The 11,197-nt window shown below is 44.9% G+C and overlaps 1 long non-coding RNA gene across 1 annotated transcript; it reads left to right on the top strand.

Annotated features, from left to right (window-relative positions):
* The first annotated feature begins 3,578 nt into the window (after positions 1-3,578).
* LOC109705203 lies at positions 3,579-10,525 on the top strand. The gene is made up of 3 exons (XR_002214668.1): positions 3,579-3,668; positions 9,247-9,414; positions 10,305-10,525. It is a non-coding gene; the product is annotated as an uncharacterized LOC109705203 (long non-coding RNA).
* The last annotated feature ends 672 nt before the right edge of the window (positions 10,526-11,197 follow it).

Here is an 11,197-nt window from a genome sequence, read left to right on the forward strand (position 1 = left end):
GCCCCATACCATGTAAATTGTGAACTACATCACACTCTTTGTTATTCACCTACAAAATTTAATTATTAGTAGTATTCTAGCTTAGTTCTAATAACATATATACATATTAATTGTTGATTATTCATATTTGTATTCAATTTTTCGGATATCCGAATAATTTTAAATTCTTTGAAAACCATATCAGCATCCGTATTCAACTAGATCCGGATATTATTAAATATGCATGTGGTAAGGTCGGATATTATCTAATTCATTTTCGACGCTAGAGATGCAAACGGAGTAGATCTAGAGGCAGAAGAGTCCCCATGTCCCGCTCTGCTTCTTGTCAAGTCGAGGTCGATTTGAAGCGGTTTAACTTTAATCCTATTTTGGCGCCCACATACCGTTCCATTCGGGGCGAATCAGGACGGAAACGAACTTTTGGTGGATTTTACTTTTCACTTGTCTATTGGTCTTTTTTGATCCCGCAAATTCCAACACGAGGCAAGACGAAAGAGTATACTCCACTACTAGTCCCAAAAGAGACAAAAGAAGAAAGGATATATTGCACTACTAGTCCTTCAATTTTTAAATTCGACTTTCAGAACTCTGAACTTTCAACGATGTTTCATTTTCAATTCTGAACTTTCAGCGATGTTTTATTTCAGATCTCTTTCTAAGAATAAAACTTATTGGTTGTACCAATAGGCAATAGGCATCATAGACACGGACACAAACACGAAGTATGGAACACGGCACTACTTGGACACCATGACTAAACAGTTCCAAAAAATTAAAACACAGACACGAGATAGACACCACTATTATTAATATAATAATATATATTTATTATATAGAAAATATTAACTTTGTTAAAATATTATTATATTTCTGAATAAAAGTTAATAAAATTCTCATTAATATTTGAGAAAAAAAATTCTCCTTTATACATAATTTATTTATATTGTCCACAAAAATTTATATGCATTCACCAAAATGCCAAAATATCCATAAACTTCCAACAACATTTTGGTTTAGGTCTCCTACTAGAATAAAATTTTTGTTTGTACCTGCTTCATCTATGGCTATGTTTGTTTCGTTAAAAGTAGAGCTAGGTAAAGCTATTTTCACCGCAAATATCCATTTTCACTGCTTCATTTATTGCTATTTCACCTTCCGTCAAAACTCAAACTCCCCAAAATAGCATAATTACTTCATTCCACCTCAAGCCTAAGTCAATTACAGAAAAAAAAAAAAAAAAAAAAGGTAAGATAAAAGAATAAAAAAATATTAATTTAACTCTCACACCTCTAACATTTATATCATTAACTTCCTGCTATACAAATAACAAAAATGGAAGAACTCCAGTTTCACAACTATACAAACAGACACCAAAAAATATAATAATAATTTTTACTTGAACTATAATTCACCCGTAAGTCTAGCTCAATCTGAACTTCACCTTTGGTAAAACAAATAAGCCCTATATGCCTGGATGTCACGACTCTGTGACATCCCAATAGTCTCATTTCGAATAAGAATAAGATTGCGATTAGACATACCAGACATCATGAAGATTAGTAATAATAATTAAATTTAAGTACTTTAAGCAAATGGTTTGAGCCCAACAAGTAATTATTACTAGCAAGTCGAGTCATTACAGACTCAATGTTGTGCAGTTCATCGATTTTATACTTCCAATTTTCACTCAGCTTCTTTTACTAGTATATATAGAAAGAGAGAAAAGCCAAACAACTTTATCAAACTTCAAAAGTTTAAGGACCATAATAAAATTTGAATCCAAGTTCCCTGCAAAATAAGTACAATAATTAACAAAGTAGAATCAAGGTATTTTGTCACGCATAAGCAAATATAATTCTATGAGTTTTAAGAACCAAAGTAGGACTAGAGATTGAACACTCTAATCATGTAACAACCCCAGTGATAAATAATCTTTTCATACACAAATCTAATCCTTTACACTGAACCAAGAAACAAAAGAGTTCAGAGTATAACTTATGCAAGGTTGAATCAAATTTTCAACCAGTATCATTTAAACAAGCTCGTGGCACATGAAATTCGCAAAATGTAAAATTATGCCGGTCTGGAGATTAATCTCTTGCACGATCATTAATTTTTCACTATACAAACTTGTACCAAGGTGCGAATTTTATAGCATAGCCATAAGATAATTAAAACTTCACAGGTCTAAATGTTGGGTAGTTAAAGAACGATTCATGGCAAAGATTCATGGCAAAGTTCGGATAGGCACTAAATGGGCAAAGATGTTCAAAGTTGTTCTATGTAGAATACCTCTGATTGGATACGGATCACATAGAGGTATTCATGGTGTAGTATCCTTATTTTATTTTATTTTTTTTTATTTATTTACTTAGTCGGTTGATGATGCATGGGGGTGGTTTTGGATGCCACGTGCACCCCCATGCATCATTATCTTGTGGCCTATTTAGCTATGAGAGACAGTGAGGGATATTGATGTTTTGCAATTCCTCTCTCTCTCTAGATTGAAGTGGAGAGCTCGTGGAGGCCACAGTTGAGCTTGGAGCGACGTCAACTTCGCGCCGGCGATCTGTTGGAGCGTGTGTGTGTCGTGGTAGTGCCGTTGGAGGCCGAGCGAGCATGGAAAGTTCTTCTCCTATCGACTTTTCACTGTTCTGGATTAGCTTTTGAGGTGGGTTTATTATCGGAATCCTACTCCTATAATATTGTTCATCGACATGTTTCGTTAATATTACAAGTTGTTATTGTTTAGCTCAAATTCATGAGTAGGTATGTTTTAGACATATAAACTGAATTGGGAGCATGTTATTAGTTGTTATTAATCATACATATGGGACTTGGATAAAACATAGGAGAAAACCAGCGTTCGGAACCTGGCATATGTGGAATTACCTGATTTAGCCTTAGGGGCCGTTGTATTTTTATACAGTTGTTGTATTCGGGTTGTGAGTACCCCAGGTAGTTTAGTTTACTGTTACACTCGTGCTGGGATGCCGAGTTTATTTTATAGTCATGTTTAGACTGTTCTGGACTAGTGGGTGCCGTCGTGGTTGACGGTGGACCCGGATTTGATCATTTTGAGATTTGATTGTGCCGAGGGCACGTGGATAGTGGTTAGTGGTTCAGTGAGACCTATTGCTTGACTTAGCCTGTGAGGGCAGCCTGAGATTGACAGTAATCTCGTTGGGTCGCGCCCACGAGAGCCATTCCGGAATGATGTTTCAGTGCGATCGGTGTCGCAGTTTCTGTTAAATAGTTATGCGCCGGCCACTTGCGGGGTGGTGTACGGCATAGCTGATTACAGGCAGAGTGGGTCCGTTTGGACAGCTCAAATGAGATTTGTGGTGAATCAGTTTGAAATGCGATTGGGTCAAGTGCATATTAGATACAGTAGGATAGTGTAGTGGCATATAGCTGTAGATTTCTTTCCAGCTTTACTTTCCAGCCTTGTTTCCTACTGTAGTTTTAGTGGGTAAGCCGATGATGTTGAGGGCGGTACCCACTGAGGACTACTTGTTTTTACAGTAGTTCTCACGCCCAGTTGCTCCCTGTGTTTTGCAGAGCCTTCTGTTCCGGCGGCTGCAGCTTCTGAGACCGATCGAGGGAAGGGTGTCGCGAGCTAGAGCCCAACCTGATTAGTCGCCGTGCTAGAGGATCCCCAGTTGCAGGTAGTAGAGTTTTATTTTTCGATTTTATGTACATACTGATACTGAACTCGCTGGAGCGAGTGGTTTGTACTTTGTATAGTATGTGTACATTTGAGATGCTTTCTTTTTGGTTCTACCTGCTTAGTTCTTTACAGCTCTACGCTACTGTTTGTAGCATTATTTGTTTACAGATACTGTGATTGCTTCGTATACAGAAAAAATTTCTTGTATACGGCGGATCTATTAGCGTGCCGGGAAAAGTGCTATCCGGGGCGTGACAGATTAATTTGGTATCAGAGCTTAGCTATAGGTCGTTGGGACTTTGAAAACCTAAGTTTGGCAACATTAGGAGGACAAAACGGGAGAGGCGTAATTTATTGCGAAAGTCAATGATTAGTGTTCTAACTCCTCCGAGAGTGGGGTGAGTGATTGAAGGAGTACCTGTTCGGGCCTGAGAAATTATGTTGGCTGCAGACGACATAATTTTGGAGGAAAACAGGGGCTGCCTTCCAGACTTTCGTTGATTGGGTCGAGGGTGCTTATATTTATCTGACCCTGCTTTTCTTTTTGCAGCTATGTATCGTCGTCGAGGTCGACCGCCAACGTAGGACCGGGCACAGTTGGCACATGATCGTGTGGGACCTTCTGAGATGCCTGAGCAGGCGGAGCTGAGTGCCCGACAGGAGCAGAGTGTTCGACCGGAGGCGAGTGCATCCCCGGATTTGACTGCACAGTTAGCCGCCCTAACAGAGGTGACGAGGCGGCAGGGGGAGTTGTTGGAGAGGCTATGTGAGAGGATAGCCCCACCACAGAGTGCAGCACCCGGAGTACCCGAGCAGACGGTTCCACCTCCCACGACTCCAGCCGCAGCACGAGCCACAGCTGTACCCCCACCAGCGGCAGTTCCAGTAGCGCCAGTTGCACCTCTTAGAGGACCAGTCCAGATGACCGAGGCTGAGCAGGAGCGGATGACAGAGAGGCTTGCTCGTTTTCGCCGTTTCGATCCGCCGACCTTTGATGGCCGATGTTCAGAGGAGTGGGTCGTTGAGGGTTGGGTTAGTGCGATGGAGAAGCTTTTTGAGGATTTATATGTTCCTGAGAGAGAGCAGGTATCTTATGGAGTTCACTGTTTGGTTGGCGACGCTCACGCCTGGTGGAAGAGGGTGAGGCGAGACTACGGATTGGTAGCTTTGCAGATGAGGTGGGACGAGTTCTGTGGAATGCTGTATGGGATGTATTTTCCCAACAGTGTGAAACAGAAACTCGAGGAGGATTTGAAGAGGATCCAGCAGGGGGATCGGTCGGTACAAGAGTACATTCGGGAGTTTACTCGACTCCTGAACTGTGTGCCTTTTGTGGCTAGAGACGAGGCACACAGGGTGTACCTCTTCGAGCAGGGTTTGCGACCGGAGATTTTCAGGCTCGTGCAGGCGCAGAGGTTGAGGACCCTGGATGCGTCCATGGAGCAGGCACTGTGGATTGAGCGAGGTGATGCATCCATCCGAGAGAGGACTCAGGCAGCGGGACAGAGTCAGGAGAGGAAGCGCCCGGCTCCAGATGATGGTGGACAGTCGAGCAGCCGGCGTCCGCCGAGACCTCCACGATCACGTTCTCAGGGTCGTGGGTTCTCGGGGCGTCAGCGTTCTGGGGGATCACAGCAGTAGAGGCAGTCACAGGGATTACCACCATGTGTGATTTGTGGAGGACCGCACTGGGCCCGGCAGTGTGAGCAGCGTGAGGGCCGATGTTTTGGATGTGGACAGCCGGGGCATATGAGGTCTGCTTGCCCCCGAGCGGCATCACCAGCGCCATCGACTGCTTCAGCAGCATTCGGATCTCAGCAGTTTTCTGGAGCACCGCAGAGTTACCGCCGGGAGGACAGGGCATCTGCGCCGCGTCAGGGTGAGCGGCGACAGCAGGCTCCGAGTGGCAGAGTATATGCAGCTCAGGTGGAGGACTCTTCAGCAGCCGACCGAGTGGTGGCAGGTATTGTTTTGATCTCTGGCATTAGAGCTCGTACCCTTTTTGATACAGGTGCATCTCATTCCTTTGTTAGCCGAGCATTTGCATTGTTGCATGGTCTAGCGTTAGGAGCTTTGTCACAGGCACGAGAGGTGCATATCCCCGATCATGTATTACAGGTTGCAGAGTGTTGTTGGTCGTGTCCGGTGCAGTTGGATTCGTGGATCCTGCCCGCAGACCTATTGGTTTTAGGGCAGCTGCAGGACTTCGATGTGGTGCTCGGTATGGATTGGTTGGCCCGGTACTTTGCTACGATTGATTGTGAATGGAGGACAGTGACGTTCCGTGAGCCAGGCCAGGAGGAGTTTACTTTTAGAGGATGCAGGAGTACATTGTTCGCTACTTGGATATCTTCGGCGAGGGCTCGACAGCTGATGAGCAGGGGATGCATCGCGTTTTTGGCGACGGTAGTAGAGCTACCTACGACGGCGCCGGGACTTGAGGATATCCCTGTAATCTGCGAGTTTTCGGATGTATTTCCCCCTGAGTTGACGACGATGCCGCCTGAGAGGGAGATTGAGTTCGTGATTGATGTAGTTCCTGGAACTGCACCAATTTCGAAGGTGCCTTATCGGATGGCACCGACGGAGCTGAGAGAGCTAAAGGCGCAGCTTCAGGATCTTATGGATAAGGGGTATGTGAGACCCAGTGTGTCGCCTTGGGGAGCGCCGGTGTTGTTTGTGAAGAAGAAGGATGGTTCACTTAGGCTGTGTGTGGATTACCGGGAGCTGAATAAAGTGACCATCAAGAATAAGTATCCCTTGCCGCGCATTGATGATTTGTTTGATCAGCTGCAGAGATCTTATGTCTTCTCGAAGATTGATCTCCAGTCCGGTTACCACCAGTTGAGGGTGAGGGCCGAGGATGTTCCCAAGACGGCTTTTCGGACTCGGTACGGGCATTATGAGTTCACAGTGATGCCTTTTGGATTGACGAATGCCCCTGCCGCATTCATGGATTTGATGAACAGAGTGTTCAAGCCGTTCTTGGATAGATTTGTGGTAGTCTTCATCGACGACATCTTGATATACTCCCGGAGCGATGCCGAGCATGAGGAGCACTTGAGGATTGTGCTACAGCTTCTGCGAGAGAAGAAGCTGTATGCCAAGTTAAAGAAGTGCGAGTTCTGGTTACGGGAGGTTGCTTTCTTGGGCCACGTGATTTCAGCTGAGGGCGTAGCAGTGGACCCGAAGAAGATTGAGGCGATTCGAGATTGGCCGAGACCGACGACGGTGACTGAGGTACGGAGTTTCCTGGGACTGGCAGGATATTACCGTCAGTTTGTGGAAGGCTTTGCGAAGCTTTCCACACCCCTCACTTGCTTGACGCGGAAGGGGATTCGATTTGTTTGGAGTGACGACTGTCAGAGGAGCTTTGACGAGTTGAGACTGAGGTTAATGTCAGCTCCTATCCTTGCCCTTCCTGTGATGGGCGAAGGATTCGTGATCTATAGTGATGCATCGCACAGTGGACTTGGTTGTGTGCTGATGCAGCATGGTAGGGTAATTGCTTATGCTTCGCGGCAGTTAAAGGATTATGAGAAGAATTACCCTACGCATGACTTGGAGCTTGCCGCGGTGGTTTTTGCTTTGAAGTTGTGGCGGCATTACTTGTACGGCGAGCACTGCGAGGTTTTCACCGATCATAAAAGTCTCAAGTATCTGTTCACTCAGAGGGAGCTGAACCTGAGGCAGCGCCGGTGGTTGGAGTTACTGAAGGATTATGACATTAGTATTCAGTATCACCCCGGCAAGGCGAATGTAGTGGCAGATGCGTTGAGCAGGAAGTCAGTGCAGAGCCTGAGTTTGATTATCACTGAGCAGAGACCCTTACTCGAGGAGCTGCAGCGGCTGGGACTTGAGATAGTACCCCCTGGGTCTACGGCGAGGCTGACATCTCTAGTTTTGCAGCCCACTCTGTTGGATAGGATCCGAGAGAAACAGAGTGGAGATCCGTACTTGTTAAGGATTAGAGAGCAGCTAGACAAGGGGCAGGCTGAGGGTTTTACTTTGGACAGTTCAGGAGTACTACGGTACAGGGACCGACTGTGTGTGCCAGTGGATTCAGATATTCGAGCAGATATTTTGAGAGAGGCGCATTGTTCTCCTTACACGGTTCACCCTGGTGGAACAAAGATGTATAAGGATTTAAAGGCACAGTTCTGGTGGCATGGATTGAAGAGAGACATTGGTAGATTCGTGGCTCAGTGTTTGACTTGCCAACAGGTGAAGGCCGAGCATCAGGTACCTGCTGGCAAGCTTCAGAGTCTGCCAGTGCCCGAGTGGAAGTGGGAGAAGATCATGATGGATTTTGTTGTTGGATTGCCTAGAGCACAGGGTGGTTATGATGCGATTTGGGTGATAGTGGACAGACTGACCAAGTCTGCCCACTTCCTACCAGTTCAGACCACCTGGTCCAGTGAGAGACTCGCACAGCTTTATCTGGATGAGATTGTCAGGCTACATGGTGTGCCAGCATCGATTATATCAGACCGAGACCCGAGGTTCGTGTCTCATTTCTGGAGGAGTTTACAGACAGCTTTGGGGACTCAGTTATATTTCAGCACAGCATTTCACCCACAGACGGATGGTCAGTCAGAGCGGACCATTCAGACTCTAGAGGACATGCTGAGAGCATGCGTCCTGGACTTTGGAGGAGGGTGGTATCGACACTTGAGGCTAGCAGAGTTTGCGTACAACAACAGCTATCAAACAAGCATTCAGATGGCTCCGTTTGAAGCGTTGTATGGACGCAAGTGTCGATCCCCGTTATTTTGGAGTGATGTGGGTGAGAGGAGGACACTTGGGCCTGAGTTGTTGCTAGAGGCTGAGGAGAAGGTGAGAGTTGTTCGACGACACCTTCTGACAGCCCAGAGCCGACAGAGGAGCTATGCCGATACTAGGAGACGAGACTTGGAGTTCCAGGTTGGAGATCATGTATTCATTAAAGTCTCGCCATCCAGAGGGATTCGCCGATTTGGAGTACGTGGGAAGCTCAGTCCACGTTTTGTAGGCCCTTTCGAGGTATTGGAGCGAGTTGGACCAGTAGCGTACAGGATTGCTTTACCACCCCGACTTGCTGGGATTCATGATGTGCTCCACGTCTCGGCGCTGAGGAGATATGTTTTCGATTCTTCTCACGTGATTGACTTCACTCCACTCGAGATTGGTGAGGACCTGAGATACGAGGAGCGACCGGTGCGGATTCTTGCTCGTGAGACGAAAGAATTGCGCAGCCGGATCATCCCGTACGTGAAAGTGCAGTGGAGCCATCACGAGGAGCGGGAAGCGACTTGGGAGCCCGAGACGGTGATGAGGGAGTCGTATCCCGATCTGTTTGATTCTCCGTGTTGAGGTATGTTTTAAGTTTCGAGGACGAAACTTTTTTTTTTAGTGGGGGAGGATGTAGTATCCTTATTTTATTTTATTTTTTTTTATTTATTTACTTAGTCGGTTGATGATGCATGGGGGTGGTTTTGGATGCCACGTGCACCCCCATCCATCATTATCTTGTGGCCTATTTAGCTATGAGAGACAGTGAGGGATATTGATGTTTTGCAATTCCTCTCTCTCTCTAGATTGAAGTGGAGAGCTCGTGGAGGCCACAGTTGAGCTTGGAGCGACGTCAACTTCGCGCCGGCGATCTGTTGGAGCGTGTGTGCGTCGTGGTAGTGCCGTTGGAGGCCGAGCGAGCATGGAAAGTTCTTCTCCTATCGACTTTTCACTGTTCTGGATTAGCTTTTGAGGTGGGTTTATTATCGGAATCCTACTCCTATAATATTGTTCATCGACATGTATCGTTAATATTACAAGTTGTTATTGTTTAGCTCAAATTCATGAGTAGGTATGTTTTAGACATATAAACTGAATTGGGAGCATGTTATTAGTTGTTATTAATCATACATATGGGACTTGGATAAAACATAGGAGAAAACCAGCGTTCGGAACCTGGCATATGTGGAATTACCTGATTTAGCCTTAGGGGCCGTTGTATTTTTATACAGTTGTTGTATTCGGGTTGTGAGTACCCCAGGTAGTTTAGTTTACTGTTACACTCGTGCTGGGATGCCGAGTTTATTTTATAGTCATGTTTAGACTGTTCTGGACTAGTGGGTGCCGTCGTGGTTGACGGTGGACCCAGATTTGATCATTTTGAGATTTGATTGTGCCGAGGGCACGTGGATAGTGGTTAGTGGTTCAGTGAGACCTATTGCTTGACTTAGCCTGTGAGGGCAGCCTGAGATTGACAGTAATCTCGTTGGGTCGCGCCCACGAGAGCCATTCCGGAATGATGTTTCAGTGCGATCGGTGTCGCAGTTTCTGTTAAATAGTTATGCGCCGGCCACTTGCGGGGTGGTGTACGGCATAACTGATTACAGGCAGAGTGGGTCCGTTTGGACAGCTCAAATGAGATTTGTGGTGAATCAGTTTGAAATGCGATTGGGTCAAGTGCATATTAGATACAGTAGGATAGTGTAGTGGCATATAGCTGTAGATTTCTTTCCAGCTTTACTTTCCAGCCATGTTTCCTACTGTAGTTTTAGTGGGTAAGCCGATGATGTTGAGGGCGGTACCCACTGAGGACTACTTGTTTTTACAGTAGTTCTCACGCCCAGTTGCTCCCTGTGTTTTGCAGAGCCTTCTGTTCCGGCGGCTGCAGCTTCTGAGACCGATCGAGGGAAGGGTGTCGCGAGCTAGAGCCCTACCTGACTAGTCGCCGTGCTAGAGGATCCCCAGTTGCAGGTAGTAGAGTTTTATTTTTCGATATTATGTACATACTGATACTGAACTCGCTGGAGCGAGTGGTTTGTACTTTGTATAGTATGTATACATTTGAGATGCTTTCTTTTTGGTTCTACCTGCTTAGTTCTTTACAGCTCTACGCTACTGTTTGTAGCATTGTTTGTTTACAGATACTGTGATTGCTTCGTATACAGGAAAAATTTCTTGTATACGGCGGATCTATTAGCGTGCCCGGGAAAAGTGCTATCCGGGGCGTGACACATGGCCTGTTTGTTTCGACGGAAGTGGGGTGGAAGTGGGACGGGGAAAGTGATTTTCGGTGAAAACTAACCACTTCCGCTGTTTGGTTCACCGTAAGTTTATTACGCCCGAAAGTTCAGTTCACCCAAAATAAGAAACTTGACTTCGCCCTCCCATGGGGCGAAGTCAATTTCGGTGAAGTGAAAAAAAGACAAGAATGGATTAATGTGGTAGGGTTACCTCTTCATTTCATCCAAATATATTCAATTGTGAAAATAATTAAATTTTTTATTTTGATTGTATGTCTAAAATATGATCAAATTTGATTAGGTAAGCTTTAATATATTTTTTGTTTAATTTGTATATTTAGAAAATGATGAAAAATAAATTTGTTAAATGTTAATAATTTTTTAACTTTAGAATTTTATTTGTTGCATTATTATAATTTATATGCAAACAAATAATATAATTTTTTAAAATTTTATTTTATAATTATACATATATATAATTATATACATATATAATTATATTAATTTTTATTTATTA

Source organism: Ananas comosus, unplaced genomic scaffold, assembly GCF_001540865.1.
Source record: "Ananas comosus cultivar F153 unplaced genomic scaffold, ASM154086v1, whole genome shotgun sequence".
NCBI classification, from domain to species: Eukaryota; Viridiplantae; Streptophyta; class Magnoliopsida; order Poales; family Bromeliaceae; genus Ananas; species Ananas comosus.